The sequence below is a fragment of the Lithobates pipiens genome, unplaced genomic scaffold (assembly GCF_037356315.1).
Source record: "Lithobates pipiens isolate NorthernLeopardFrog02 unplaced genomic scaffold, aLitPip1_a1.2 Scaffold_67, whole genome shotgun sequence".
Classification (NCBI taxonomy): Eukaryota; Metazoa; Chordata; class Amphibia; order Anura; family Ranidae; genus Lithobates; species Lithobates pipiens.
Window position 1 is genome coordinate 436279 of NW_027507889.1, and position 13860 is coordinate 450138.

Here is a 13860-nt window from a genome sequence, read left to right on the forward strand (position 1 = left end):
GCGCAGAGAAAATCACACGGAACGGCATCTGGTGTGAACTGGCCCTAAGCCTAGGTTCACACTGCTGCAATGTAGGAACAAGTGCAATTCCAGCATTTGTTCCCACATCGCTCCTCTCCCACAGGCAGTTCACACTGGCTTCTGCAAACCATGGCAGATGCATTACATTGTTATTAACACCACCAGATTGGTTCATAGATCGCAGTGTAAACTGTGAACTTGCATAGGTAAGAACACCTATGCCATCCGATTTTCAGTGTGGGAGGGGGTCCCATTACTTTTGTTTTTCCCTGTGAATTTAACCACTTGCTTACTGGGCACTTAAACACCCTTCCTGCCCAGACCAATTTTCAGCTTTCGGTGCTCTCACAATTTGAATGACAATTACTCAGTCATGCAACACTGTACCCAAATGAATTTTTTGTCCTTTTTTTTCCCCACAAATAGAGCTTTCTTTTGGTGGTATTTGATCACCTCTGGGGTTTTTATTTTTTGCGCTATAAATGAAAAAAGTCCAAAATTTTTTAAAAACGCATATTTCTTTGTTTCTGTGACAGAATTATGCAAATTATAAATTTTTCTTCATAAATTTTGGCCACAATTTATACTGCTACATATCTTTGGTAAAAATAACCCAAATTAGTGGATATTATTTGGTCATTGTGAAAGTTAGAGAGTCTACAAGGTGTGGTGCGAATCGCACAAAATTGATCACATCTGATGTACTGGTGGCCTATCTCGCTTCTTGTGACCCGAACAAGCCAGGAAAGTACAAATACCCCCCAAATGACCCCTTTTTGGAAAGTAGACATTCCAAGGTATTTAGTAAGAGGCATAGTGAGCTTTTTGATGTTGTCATTTTTTTCCCACAATTCTTTGCAAAATTAAGATTTTTCTTCTTTTTTTTTTTTTCTCCACAAAATTGTCATTGTAATAGGTTATTTCTCTCACGTGGCATATGTATACCACAAATGACACCCCCCCCCCCAAAAAATTCTGCTACTCCTCCTGAGTATTACAATACCACATGTGTGGGACTTTTTCACAGCCTGGCCACATAGAGAGGCCCAACATGCAGGTAGTGCCATCATGTGTTCTAGGAACATAAATTACACATCTAACTTGTTGACTATTTATTACACTTTTGAAGCACCAGGACAATGACACGTGACACTGATGACAGATGGCACTGATACGTGGCAATGATGACAGGTGGCACTGATGACAGATGGCACTAATATGTGGCACTGATGACAGATGGCACTAATATGTGGCACTGATGACACGTGGCACTTATACGTGGCACTGATGACACGTGGCACTAATATGTGGCACTGAAGACATGTGGCACTAATACGTGGCACTGATGACAGATGGCACTAATACATGGCACCGATGACGCGTGACACTGATGACAGATGGCACTGATAAGTGGCATTGATGACACGTGACACTGACAGGTGGCACTAATGACAGATGGCACTGATACGTGGCACTGATGACAGATGGCACTTATACGTGGCACTGATGACAGATGGCACTGACGACAGATGGCACTGACGACAGGTGGCACTGACAACAGGTGGCACTGGGGGCAGGTAGCACTGGGGTGGATGGCACTGCTGGGGGAGGATGGCACTGCTGGGGGAGGATGGCACTTTTTTTTTTTTTTTTTTACTTTTTTTTTTTCACTAGAGGCAGAACGGCTGCCGCTGCAGCCGTTCATCTCTCCCCTCTCACACTGTCTGTGCGAGGAGGGAGAGCGGCGCTGAGAGATGATCTCATATGTTTACATATGAGATCATCTCCCATTGGACACGCCGATCACGCTGTAAACGGCCGCTGTGATTGGCCGTTTACAGCGATCTGTGTTTGCCTGTCCCCGGGGGACACGGCGAACACCGAACTTCCGCGATGCGCGCCCGCACGCATTGCGTAAGTAAACATCAGGACGCCAAGGGACGACCACCCGGATGAACGCGCCTGCTCTACGGCCGTCATTCGGCTATAGGGCGGGCGCGAGGTGGTTAATGTGAGTTCAGACATACAACTGTGTGCCTGTACTGGCATTACATAGAAATCGCATGTGATCGACACCTGCGGTGCGGGTGCGAATCACATGCTATGTCTGAGATCGCAGCAGTGTGAAACTGGGCTAAAACTTAAAATTACAGGTACTAAGGCAGAAAACTAAAACGACATCTATTAAAATGAGTTCTATGATTTGCATATTTGGGGAGAATTGTTTATGCGCGTAAAGAGATTAGACTTTTATAACGTGACAATTATGAAGCAATTTGAGACTCAGATGTCTGTTTCAGTAGAACGTATACATCAACATTGAAGAGCAATACTGAACAGGTGTGATTTTTTTTTTTTTATGCTAATGAGGCATGATGTCCCAGACTTGTCACAGACAAAGGTGGAGATGAGAAATCAAAAAAAGATAGACTCAGACCTTAAAGTGGAGGGCCACCCTGAAAAAAAAAAAATATTAAAAATTACAAAAAAATCAAAAAAAAAAAAAAATGAAGAAAATTTTTTCTTCTTACTTACCAGAAATGCCTGTTGCTAGGCACATAATCCTAATCTTCTTCCTCCTCCGCGGAGATCTTCTTTCTTCTCCCTCGTCGCGTTGTCTTCTGGGTAATGGGTCGCGCTGTGTTCTGGGGACTGTGTGTCCCAGAACACAGCGCGTCCCATTCACAAAGTGCTGCGCGACTCGCGCATGTGCAGTAGGAAACGGGCAGTGAAGCCTCAAGGCTCCACTGCCTGTTTCCCTTAGAAGGAACGGCGGCGCCGGGACCCAAGAGCCGAGGGACGGGTCGGCCTCGGGCGGCCGACATCGCGGGTGCCCTGGACAGGTAAGTTGGCTTATTAAGTCAGCAGCTGCAGTGTTTTCAGCTGCTGACTTTTAATTTTTTTTTTTTTTTAAACGGCCCTCCTCTTTAAGGCTCCTAATTTTCAGACATCAGTGTAAAAAGGGCTTAGCCAATCATTGGTAGTATATAAAAAAAAGAAAAAGTCCTATTGGTTGTCCGCAATTCCAAACCTCTATAAATTCTACAAACACAGCCATTTCAAGCAGAACTCCTGATCCTGAGATCGCTTGCGATATTGGATTGCCATTTTGAAGATTGCCTCCCTTTTTATAGTTATAGATATTGTGTAGATTATTATTATTGTTTATTATTGCCAGTTACTGTGCACTGCATTAATACTGGTTAATATTTTTTATTTCCATTTGAACTTCTGTTTGTACTATAACCTGTTTTTGTATTTTAGGATTTCTAAAAAATCTACCATGGCATCAGAGGAGTAAGTGCATTTGATTTTATACTGTTCTTTGAATCTTCATTTAAGCCATTTATCTTCTATGCTAGCCATCATTGTTTTGTCCATGACATTTGATTGAGGAACATTCTCTGCACTATTGAGCTGCAGCCACACATACATGGACATGATTTGCAGGTCCCATAATTAAATTTTTTTATATATATTTTGTTTCATGTGTATTTTATATTGGGTTAGATACACTTATGCGCTGGTGGGTATTTGTATTTTATATTTGGTATATTTTTAATTGGGCCATATTTACATATTGAGCAACTTGTGGATTATGTGTTTTTTTTTTCCCTTTCCTTGTTCCCCCATAGACATATCTGTATTGATGGGGAATTCCATCCACAGCGCTATTGCGGTCTGCCGGCTGGAAAGGATCCCTGCCAACAGAGCACAATTGGGTTGATTTATTAAAACTGGAGAGTGCAAAATACAGTAGACAATCTGCTTTATAACTTTCGCTTGTTCAATCAAACTGACAAACCTAGAAGCAGATTGGTTTCTGTACAGAGCTCCACCAGATAGTTAAAATCTTTAATATCTGCAAACAAATTTAAAGGTGTTGTAAACACCTTTAAATGACCGGCTGATCTGATCAGTCCCGATCGCGGCCAGCAATACAGCTGACCACCTGCCCCCTGCCAGTGCCCACCTGCCCACCGCAGTGCCATCCTGAATAAAAGTAAGTGCCACCCAGCAGTGCCCACAGTGCCACCCACAGTGCCATCCAGCAGTGCCACCAACAGTGCCACCCACAGTGCCCACAATGTGCCTCAAAGGTGCTGCACCCCAGTGCCGCCCATCAGTGCCCAGCAGTGCCGCCCATCAGTGCCCAGCAGTGCCGCCCATCAGTGCCCAGCAGTGCCACCTATCAGTGCCACCTATCAGTGCCCATCAGTCCCATCTATCAGTGGTACCTATCAGTGCCCATCCGTGCCACCTATCCGTGCCACTTATCCGTGCCACCCATCCATGCCATCTTATCTGTGCCCATCTTTGCCCATCAGTGCCGCCTTATCTGTGCCCATCGGTGCCGCCTTATCTGTGCCTATTAGTGCCGCCTTAACTATGCCTATCAGTGCCCACCAATGCAGCCCATCAGTGCCCACCAATGCAGCCCATCAGTGCCCACCAATGCAGCCCATCAGTGCCCACCAATGCAGCCATCAGTGCCGCCTAATCAGCGCACTTCAATGAAGGAGAAAAATGACCCGTTTGCAAAATTTTATAACAAACTATTAAAACATGATTTTTTTTTTTTTTTGCATCTTTTTTTGTTTGTTTAGCAAAAAATAAAACTCTGAGCTGTAACTAAATACCACCAAAAGAAAGCTCTATTTGTGGGAAAAAAATGATAAAAATTTCATTTGGGTACAGTGTTGTATGCCCGCGCAATTGTCATTCAAAGTGCATCAGCGCTGAAAGCTGAAAATTGGTCTGGGACTGAGGGGGGTTTAAGTGCCCAGTAAGCAAGTGGTTAAAGGAATTACTATAAAAAAAAGCACAAAGTTACCCTCCTAACACAGGATAATGACAGGTTACAGGTCCACAGGTGCCTAACAACATCCACTACAGTGTGAGGAGCCGCTTCTTCAGAGCGCTTTGCAAGTGCTATTTTTAGCGCCTCAGAGAGAAAGTAGCCTAAAACGCATGGATTTTTCTTGCATGCTGATGCTTCACAGTTGGGTAAATGCAAAAGGGTCTTAAAATTCTTAAATATATACTGTAATGTGCCAAATTCTTCCATCTGCCCTGGGAACCCCTCATAATGGCACAACAGGTGTACAGACCTGGAAACTCAGCACAGGGATGGTGGGAAGCCTACATAATGGGCATAGCAGTTGTAAGTTGTATAGACGTGGGAACACATCACCAGGATGTTGGGAACCCCTCATAATCACATCAGGTGTAAAGACCTGGGAAATCATCACAGGGTTAGTGCCAGCAGGTTTACAGAACTGGGAGCACAGCACAGGGATGGTGAGAACCCCTCATGGGTCTGTACACCTGTGCCCAAGCGCTCAGCACAGGGATGGTGGGAACCACTCACAACTGGCACAGCAGCCAGCAGGTGTACAAACATGGGAGCCCCTCATAATGGGGAAAAAGTTATACAGACCTGGGAACACAGCACAGGGATGGTGAGAACCATTCAGAATGGGCACAGCAGGTGTACATAACTGGGAACTCAGCACAGACTGTGCCCACTCTTAATGGGCACAGCAGCCAGCAGATGTACAGACCCAGGAGCTCAGCACAGCAACGGTAAGAACTCCTCAATGTGCACATGTCTACAGATGCGGGAACTCTGCACAGGGATGGTGAGAACCCTCTCATAATGGGGCCAGCGGGTGTACAGACGAGGGAACAACCAGTGTACAGAGCCAGGAACAAAACACAGATCCCATGCCATTCTATATATCGCTGGGGATGCCCTTCAAAGCTAACTATTTCAAGAGATGATCACACTGAAGTAGTGACTACGTTAGAAGAAGGGCTGGCTCTATTAAGGACGTGACATCATTCCAGAATCTTCAACAGTTACCCCAGCTTCCACTGCTACACCGATAACTCCTGGCCAAACAGTTTCTCGCAAGCACAAAGCTAAGAAATGAAAATACACTGGTTGAACACCCTACGCTACCACTTTAACGCAACGTTTTAGTTCTCATGGCCACTTAGATGGCTAAGACATTATACTTCACCCCAAATATTGTTGGGCAGTCCTACTGCCTCAGAATTCAATTCGTAATCCCTCTTTTTACTCCTACTGTTTGGGATACAGACCTTTACCTGTTTCTACTATGTTTATTTTTGCTAGTTTTGGTTTGCTTTTTTGTTTTTACTCCTCTACTCTCTCCAGGATGGACCTCAGTACCAAGCATGTTTACTTCTTGTCACTCTGTGGAACTGAACCCTCGAATATGGACTCGTGGATCTTTTATAGACGTAATCACGTCCAATACGAACGCAACTACCTATCATCCGATAGTAAGGTAAAATGTTGAACATAATCTCTTTTAACACTTACGGCTTAAATCACCCTGTGGAAAGAACTGCTCTATGGAAGGAAGCTCTGAAACTGCAGGCTGATATTTTATGCATCCAGGAGTCCCATCTGCTACCATCTGATCAGTTTCGATTAAAACATCCCAGATATCCCCAAATCTTTTTTGCTTCTGCTGCACAAAAAACCAGAGGAGTTGCCATCGCCATTAGAGATACTGTTTCTTTTAAAGAACTGGAGACAATCCCGGATAAGGAAGGGAGGTATTTGATCTTAATAGGAGATATAAATAACAAAACCTACACGATCGTTTGTCTCTATGCTCCAAACTCCCACCAGATGAGTTTCCTAAAATGGCTATTAAAGAGCATATCCACTGTTAAGAAAGGGGCCTTGGTGGTTTTTGGAGATTTCAATCTTACCGCAGACTATGCAATCGACACTACCACTAAGTCCAGACGCCCTTTGTCTTCCCTACAAACGCTCTTTCATTCGGAAGAGCTCTACGACGCCTGGAGGTGTCAGCACCCAGGAGAAAGGGACTTTTCATTCCACATAATGCCAGACATAATTCCTACTCTCGTATTGACATGATTTTAGTAGATAGAGTTGTGTTGCAACAGCTGTCCTCCTCCGCCATCCACGACATCTCATGGTCTGACCATGCTACAGTGTCAGTCGCGGTGGCGGAGGGGAACGCTTATTTGGGAGATTTTGTGTGGAGGGACAATTCTAATCTGCTCAGTGTACCCGAACATGCGACCTTCATATCAAACAAATTAAAGGAATATTTTGAAATTAATTCATCCTCAGTCTCTGACCCGTCAGTTCTGTGGTGTGCCCATAAGGCATACATAAGGGGCATAATGATACAACTAAATTCGAGAATTAATAAACAAAAAAATAAACAACTAGATCTCCTATTACAAGAGATTAAATCACTTGAAATCCAGAATAAGGTCGCACCCATGGTTTCTCTGGCAGACAAATTGACCAAACTCCGTTGTGATCTTAGACGTATGCTTTTAGAACGCTATGATAAATATATCGCAGCTATTAAGGTTTAATCATTATGCTCTGGGCAATAGAGCAAGTAAATTACTGGCCTATATTTTAAAAGAACACAGAGCCCGTACCAGAATCCCTTATATTAAATGCTCTGTGGGCAACGGCAGGATCATTGATCCTAAGGGTATTGCTGATGCCTTCGCTAATTATTATTCTACCCTGTACAACCTCCAGCAGGATGGAAACACCTATCAACCCTCAGAATCAGACATATAAGGTTTTTTGGAGGAGATAGCTCTCCCGGCCCTTTCCCGGGAACAACTACAATCTTTAAATGCACCAATCTCACCACTAGAAATACAGAAAGCAATCCACTCTCAACCGATTGGCAAATCCCCAGGCCCAGATGGGCTACCCAATGATTATTACAAAACATTTGCCTCCACTCTAGTGTCTCCTCTAAAAGATACATTTACTCATGCAATACAGACATTTTCGTTCCCCCCCTGAAATGCTTAAAGCATACATTGTCACTATACCCAAACCGGGGAAAAGCCCTGATGAACCCACCAATTTCCGTCCGATTTCTCTTTTAAATACAGATGTTAAATTATACGCTAAAATAATTGCCCAGAGACTAGCCCAGCTTATTCCTCTTTTAAAATTTAATCCTGACCAATCGGGTTTCACACCTGGTAGGCAGCCATCGGACGCAACTCGCAGGGTGGTGGATATCCTCCACTGTAAAAATTCCTGTCGGACGCCTTCTCTGCTCCTATCTTTGGATGTGGAGAAGGCGTTTGACAGGATACACTGGGAATACATGGTCCATACCCTTAAAAAGTTTGGCCTTGGGGGACCTATATTGTCAGCCATATTAGCCTTATACTCCTCACCTTCCGCACAAGTATACACATCCAATACACTATCGCGATCCTTTACAATCTCCAACGGGACTAGACAGGGGTGCCCCCTCTCCCCTTTTATTTCCAACCTTCTTATGGAGCCCCTAGCGGAAAAAATTAGATCCCACCCAAATATCACAGGTTTCTCTTTCCCCAATCATACTCATAAAATAAACGTATTTGCCGACGATGTTATTTTATTCCTAACCTCCCCGTCACATTCCTTAATCAATGCCCACATAGTCCTTAACGAATTTCGTAAAATCTCCTATTATAAAGTTAATTTCACCAAATCACTAACTCTCCCTATACATGTCCCACCTGCTCTTCAAAATCGACTACAACTCCAATTCCCCTACTCATGGACTGCAGAACAAATAACTTATCTTGGCCTCCAAATTACCAAAGACCCCTCTAAATTAGCAGATACTAACTATCATGCCCTTATAAAGAAATTAACCTTACAAACCGCTCGACTTGCCAAATCCGAATTAACATGGTCTGGACGCCTAGCGTCTTTTAAGATGTTACTTCTTCCCCAAATCTTATACATCTTCCGCACCCTCCCAATACCCCTCAAGACCACCCATTTAAAAGCACTAGATTCCATACTGACAAAATATATCTAACTAAAAAAAAAACTGAGATGTACCACAGTCATATTAGCTAAACAAAGAGGGGCAGGGGGTATGGGGTTCCCAGTCCTGCTGGACTACTACCGTGCATCTCTGCTCACTCAACTTAGAACATGGTTCCTATGTGGAGCGGACATTCCGTGGTGCAAACTAGAACAGACCCTAAGCCCCACCAGAGATCTTTCTCACCTTCTTTTACTTGATAGTTGGAGCCATGTTCCTTTACAAAACTTACCCATGACCCTCCGGGCCTCATGAAAAGCTTGGAGGGATCTATGTGGTGCCTTAACCCCGTCGGATAAACAAATAGAAATACCAATACCCCTGGTTACAATTGAAGGTGCTATTCCAAACAGACTTATTAATTGGACGTCCAGGGGGATTACCCAGTTAAGTGATATGTTCCATAACGACTTCCTAAAAACATTCCCACAGCGGCAAGAACAATACGGTCTTCCAAGTAATGAAACGTTACACATATGATCAGATCTCCCATCTCTTAAAACCGTTAGGGGTTCATCATTTATATATTCAAGAAGCTGCTTGGAAATTTTTCACAGTCTCTGCTGCTACCCCAAAAGGGATCTCCATTTTTTTACACGCTTTTTCAACGCAAAACCACCTTTATTAAATCAGTACCATTTCAGAAATGGGAGACAGAAATGCAGACCACATTCACATCTCAACAATGGCAAAAAGCCCTAAACACTGTGTATAAATCATCAAAGTGTGTGAATCACTGGGAATTGACTCACAAAATCACATTGAGATGGTACTTGACTCCATACCGTCTTCATACGTTTTTTCCAGGTCATTCCTCTTTATGCTGGAGGGGATGTGGAGAGGTGAGTAAGGTTATGCACATCATGTGGACCTGTAAACATATAACTAGTTTTTGGAATGCTGTGTTTCGATTAATTTCCTCTATTACCGGGTTGATTACATATCCAAAGAACAGCTTGGCTCTATTTAATCTGGGAATTGAGGTATTTCCGCCAGATTTTCGCACGGTGGTTACACATATACTGATTGCGGCTAGATTACTTATTACTAGGAAGTGGAAAAGTGATGTTCCCAAAAACATTTCGGACATATATCCTATCATACAAACACACTACAAATGGGGAAGCCTTATGGGCTGTAAAATCAGGTTCCAAGAGACAGATTGATGGTAGGTGGAAATGCTGGCTGGAAAAATTTCCACAGTAGTCGTGAGATTATACTAGTAAATACTGAAGTTTGCCCAAAAGGGTGAGTCCATTACTTTCAAGAGATAAGGCAGGAAGTTATTTATGCTGTACCATAGCGGATATATACCTATAGGTCCATACTGGAGGTCCAAATTGGTAATATAATACTCTTCAGATTATATTTTGTTAGAGGATTTATTGCCAGACCACTTAAATCCCGGTCTTGGTTTTTCTCAGTTCTCTTTTTCTTTTTCTATGGTCTTCTTTTTCTTTCACCTTTTCTATATATCTGCTTTCCTAACTTAGAGGCGTATATATCCTTTTACGTGTAAAGGAAAGTCTGCAACTGTTAAGTACTACATTAATCACCTGTAAAAAATTTTAATCAATGCTGTTGACTATTGATCCAAATGTTCCATGTGTGATATATGTATACTGGCTCAAGATTTACTGCTGATTATTGATACTATCATGACATTATGGAATTTTATACACCTATAACGACCTCTTGTAACAAATATGTATGGAAATTTATACTTCTGTTATGTTCTGAAAATATTTCTAATAAAAACTAAACTGAAAAAAAAAAAAAAGAGGGTTGAAGGTGCCCAAAGAGATTGCCTATGGCCACATCACCCTGAAAGCGCACCATGTCATCTGATCTCGGAGACTAAGCAGTGGCGGTCCTGGTTAGTACTTGGATGGGAGACCACCTGGGAATACCAGGTGCTCTAGGAATTTTTTTTTTTTTTTTGCCGTTGACTTGTTTTTACTTTGTTTTCCATGGTGGCAGTCTTGGCGTTTGTCAAGAGGGTTGAGGGTGCCCAAAGAGATTGTCTATGGACTCATCACCCTGAAAGCGTCTGATCTCAGAGGCTAAGCAGATTCAGGACTTGTTAGTACCTGGATGGCAGACCGCCTGGGAATACCAGGTGCCATATGCTTCTTTTTTTTTTTGGCATTAGTTTGTTTTTTTCCCTTGTTTACCAAGGTGACCATCTTGACGTTTTTCAAGAGAGTTCAGGGTGCCCAAAGCTATTGCCTAAGGCCACATCTCCCTTAAAGCAACCGATCTTGTCTGATCTCGGAGGCTTAGCAGGGTCAGGCCTGGTTAGAACCTGGGTGGGAGACCCCCAGGAATACCATGTGCAGTAGGTTTCTTTTTTTTTTTGGCGTTGACTTGTTTTTTTCCTTTGTTTCCCAAGGTGACCATCTTGGCGTTTGTCAAGAGGGTTGAGGGTGCAGAAAGAGATTTCTTACAGCCACATCACCCTGAAAGTGCTCGATCTTGTCTGATCTCGGAGGCTGAGCAGCGTCTGAAATGGTTAGTAACAAACGGGAGACCTCCTGGGAATACCCAGTGCCACGGGCTTCTTTTTGTTTTTTGTTTTTTTTTTGGCGTTGACTTGGCGTTGAGGTGACCATCTTGGCGCTTGTCAAGAGGGTTGAGGGTGCCCAAAGAGATTGCCTATGGCCACGACACCCTGAAATCAACCGATCTTGTTTGATCTCAGAGGCTAAGCAGGGTCGGGCCTGGTTAGATCTGGATAGGAGACCCCCAGGAATACCATGTGCCGTAGGTTTGGCATCAACTTGTTTTTTTCCCTGGTTTCCCAAGGTGACCACTGTAGCGTTTGTCAAGAGGGCTGAGGCTGTCCAAAAAGATTGCCTATGGGCACATGACCCTGAAAGAACCTGATCTCAAAGGCTAAGCAGGGTTGGGCCTGGTTAGTAGCTGGATGGGAGACTGCCTGGGAATACCCATTGCCACATGCTTCTTTTTTTTTTTCTTTTTTTTGGCGTTGACTTGTTATTTCCCTTGTTTCCCAAGGTGACCATCTTGGCATTTTGTCAAGAGGGTTGAGCATGCGCAAAGTGGTTGCCTAAGACCACATCACCCTGAAAGCGACAAATCTCGTCTTATCTCAGAGGCTAAGCAGCATCGGGCCTGATTTATACCTAGTTGGGAGACCGCCTGGGAATACCAGGTGCCGTAAATATTATTATTATTTTTTTTTGGTGTTGACTTGTTTTTTTCTCTTGTTTCCCAAGGTGACAATGTTGGTGTTTGTCAAGAGGGTTGAGGGTGCCCAAAGCAATTGCCTATGGGCACATCACCCTGAAAACACCCCATCTCATCCGATCTCGGAGGTTATGCAGGGTCGAGCCTGGTTAGTACCTGGATGGGAGACCGCCTGGGAATACCAGGTGCCGTAGGTTTATTTTTTTGGTGTTGACTTGTTTTTTTCCCTTGTTTCCCAAGGTGACAATCTTGGCATTTGTCAAGAGGGTTGAGGGTGCCCAAAGAGATTGTCTACGGGCACATCACCCTAAAAGCGCCCCATCTCACCGCATATCTGAGGAGAAGTAGGGGCGGGCCGGGTTAGTACGCAGATGGGAGAGCGCCTGGGAATACTAGGTGATGTAGGTTTCTTTTCTTTTTTTCTCTTTTTACCCATGGATACCATCTTGGCATTTGTCAAGAGGGTTGAAGTTGCACAAAGATTGCCTACGGCCACATCACCCTGAAAGCGCACCATCTCATCTGATCTCGGAGACTAAGCAGTGGTGGGCCTGGTTAGTACTTGGATGGGAGACCGCCTGGGAATATCAGGTGCTATAGGCTTCTTTTTTTTTTCTTTTTGGCATTGACTTGTTTTTTTCCCTTGTTTCTCAAGGTGACCAGCTTGGCGTTTGTCAAAAAGGGTTGAGGATACCCAAAGAGATTGCATACAGCCATATCACTGTGAAAGCGCCCAATCTCATCTGATCTCGGAGGCTAAGCATGGTCGAGCCTAGTGATCATCTTTGCGTTTGTCAAGAGGGATGAGGTTGCCTATAGAGATTGCCCATGGGTAGGGTCGGGCCTGGTAAGTACCTGGATGGGAGATCACCTAGGAATACAAGGTGCTGTAGGCTTCCTTTTTTTTTCATTTGGGCGTTGACTTGTTTTTTCCCTTGTTTCCCCAAAGTGCATTTTGGCATTTGTCAAGGGGGTTGACGGTGCCCAAAAAGATTGGCTACGGCCACATCACCTTGAAAGCGCCCCATCTTGTCTCACCTCAGAGGCTAAGCAGGGGCTGAGCCTGGTTAATACCTGGATGGCAGACCGCCTGGGAATACCAGGTGCCGTAGGCTTATTTTTTTTTGCGTTTACTTGTTTTTTTCCCTCGTTTCCCAAGGTGACTATATTGGCGTTTGTCAAGATGGTTGAGGGTGTCTGAAGAAATTGACTATGGCCACATCACCCTCAAAGTGACTAATCTCGGAGGCTAAGCATGGTCAGGCCTGGTTAGTACCCGGATGAGAGACTGCCTGGGAATACCAGGTGCCATAGGCTTCTCTTTTTTTTCTTTTTTTGGCTTTTTTTTTCAAGAGGGTTCAGGGTGCCCAAAGCGATTGCCCATGGCCACATCTCCCTGAAAGCAACTAATCTCATCTGATCTCGGATGCTTAGCAGGGTTGGGCCTGGTTAGAACCTGGATGGGAGACACCCTAGGAATACCAAGTGCTGTAGGTTTCTTTTTTTTTGTTGTTGACTTGTTTTTTTCCCTTGTTTCCTAAGGTGACCATCTTGGCGTTTGTCAAGAGGGTTGAGGGTGCCGAAAGACATTGCCTATGGGAACATGACCCTGAAAGCCCCTGATCTCGGAGGCTTAGCAGGGTCGGGCTTGGCTAGAACCTGGATGGGGAGACCCCCTGGGATTATCAAGTGCCGTAGGTTTCTTTTTTTTTTTCTTTGGCGACGATTAGTTTTTTTCACTTGTTTCCCA

General features: G+C 44.0%; 2 pseudogenes; both read left to right on the plus strand.

Moving 5' to 3' along the window:
• Positions 1–12188: 12188 nt before the first annotated feature.
• On the plus strand, positions 12189–12307 carry LOC143959167 (5S ribosomal RNA; annotated as a pseudogene).
• A 287-nt stretch (positions 12308–12594) lies between these two features.
• On the plus strand, positions 12595–12713 carry LOC143959128 (5S ribosomal RNA; annotated as a pseudogene).
• Positions 12714–13860: the final 1147 nt, after the last annotated feature.